Source organism: Macrobrachium nipponense, chromosome 15, assembly GCF_015104395.2.
Source record: "Macrobrachium nipponense isolate FS-2020 chromosome 15, ASM1510439v2, whole genome shotgun sequence".
NCBI classification, from domain to species: domain Eukaryota; kingdom Metazoa; phylum Arthropoda; class Malacostraca; order Decapoda; family Palaemonidae; genus Macrobrachium; species Macrobrachium nipponense.
The window spans coordinates 45,675,816-45,678,315 of record NC_087208.1 but is presented as its reverse complement, the minus strand read 5'-3'; the positions used below and the strand labels follow the sequence as shown (position 1 = coordinate 45,678,315).

At 36.0% G+C, this 2,500-nt stretch overlaps 1 protein-coding gene across 3 annotated transcripts in view; it reads right to left on the bottom strand.

Moving 5' to 3' along the window:
- The window catches only part of LOC135194893 (protease inhibitor 2-like), a 16,428-nt gene that overhangs the window by 12,859 nt on the left and 1,069 nt on the right, over nucleotides 1–2,500 (bottom strand). The window lies entirely within an intron of this gene.

Below are 2,500 nucleotides of genomic sequence, written 5' to 3'. Positions count from 1 at the left end.
GGTACACAAAACTCAACGCAGGTAGCAGGTAAACGAGAGCAGAAAACAACAACCAACCGAGTCATTTTCATCAAAAGGATTCCGGGGCATCTCAATACTGCCTGCGTCGACCGTCACACCTGCTACATCCGCCATGCATATACGACTGTCACCGACCAAATGTCCATATTCTTATATATATATAATATATATATATATATATATATATATATATATATATATATATATATATATATATATATATATATATATATATATGTGTGTGTGTGTGTGTGTGTGTGTGTGTGTGTGTGTGTGTGTGTGTGTACGTGCGCGCGCAATTTTGTGTGTGTGTTTGTGCGTGCGTGTTTGAGTATATAATTTACTTTTTTTTTTTCATTTTGCTACTGTTCCAGTAAAGAAATTAACTCAGTTTCCTCCACTTGTGATAAAAGTGATTAGCAACGCAGGAACGTTGGGGCAGGGTATTATTGGTAAGGATTCCTTTAGGCTATGAATAATCTCGTCTAGAACGAGTACTTATACGGACCCATGCAGCGCTCGTACCTTTTGTGTGGGACCAGGACTAATCGTTTCTCATTCGGAATACGGAGACAAGGTATGAAAGGCGAATAGGAAATAGATGAATATAAAAACATTGGGGAAATTTCTGACGACAGACAATTGTTAGGATGTTTAGTAGTCCTTTTTGCAATAACCATTACTGCTTGGGCCAAAAATAACAAAAGAATTCACCACTTGTAGACAGCAAACGTATAATCTGCTAGAATAATTTTCACAGGTGATGGAGAGGCTCTGGAGGAACAATTATTATGTCTCCTTTTATTCATTTAACCTGGTCCCATATAAATGATTTACCTTTTTATATTCCACAAAAAGATATTCTAATTTTTCTTAGTGTTGATTTATTATTTGGCAGCACCTTCTCTCTCTCTCTTCTCTCTCTCTCTCTCTCTCTCTCGCCTCACACACACACACAACACAACACACAACAACAAACAATTTCCCGATAAGTAACACGGTATTCTCTCTCTCTCTCGCTCTCCCACAATCTCTCTCTCTCTCTCTCTCTCTCTCTCTCTCTCAAATAAACACTTTCCCGGTAAGTAACACGGTATTCTCAGTATCTCTCTCTCTCTCTCTCTCTCTCTCTCTCTCTCTCTCTCTCACACACACACACACACACACACACATAAACACTTTCCCGGTAAGAAACACGGTATTCTCATTATCATGGAAGTGTTGGAGATAGTTATTTTTTTCTAAATAGCAGTCTTAGAATAATGGTGTAACAAATAATGTAAATATCTGAGAAGAATTCCTACATACATCTAAAAAAAATGTAATCTTGAATAGATAAAATTCCTATTTATTTCCAAGAATGTATAATAAGTTATTAGAAGTTATTCTATATCGTTGAAATATAAAGAATGATTGACATAAACTACTACATAAGTCTAAGTGTATGTCTGAATGGTAAAATCGAGACAAGACAAATTCCATGCTAGTCTTATATAAGAGCTCCCAAAGCGTTCATAAATCATAATTTCTAAAACTACGTATGGTATTTCTTGTCGACTGGTTACTTGTTTATTGCTATGAATATCATTCAGAAATGGGGTTAATATATAATCAGTGTGTCGTCATTTACAACCATTATTGTAATTGCGTCTATTGGAGTTATTGTTGTACAATTAGAGGGTATGTATCTTGGTAAATCTCTCTCTCTCTCTCTCTCTCTCTCTCTCTCTCTCTCTCTCAAAAATAATAAATCTCAATTTTGTGTGTGTATAACTATTGGAATAGTAAGCGGAAACATTAAAATGATCAATATTTTCATGATTAGTTTTCTGGTGGATATGCAAATAACTATTAACACTAATATTCAACTGTGCTGTAGATGTGTTTCGGGGATTCAAAAAGAATAAAATGAAAAAAAATAATGTGTGTCGTCCGCAATTAGCGAAGTACTCATACCTCTGGCAACAGTAAACCCCGATATATAGTACATATGATATGTTTATTTATTTGTGATGTTACATAATTACATATTATATATATTACGGATGACTACTATCAAAATATTATCATAAAACTAAAACAGGTTAATTTGTAGGAAAACAACAAAGAAACGAGCTGTTACAATGATTGTTTACGTTTTCGTGCGTCTGGTAGCATACTACAGGTGACTCCCGTCTGAAAACCTCCGGATTCTGGGGACCTGTGCGATCTCATCCCAGGCGTAATCAAAGGGTTAAAGGACATTTGTAGCTTGAATGATTTATATGAATCACGGTGATATGATAAGTATTCATAACAAGGCTGCGTGGGTTAAATGCTCGAATCAGCTAGCATGGTTGAGGGGGTTTCATATCGATTCTAATTACGAATACACCTAGATCGGCGGTGATTTGTAATAGTCAGAATCGATACAAACTTAAAACCTCTCTGCTAGCAGACTCAGTAGCGTCACTGTCCGTTCCTGATTTCGTTCCCCGTC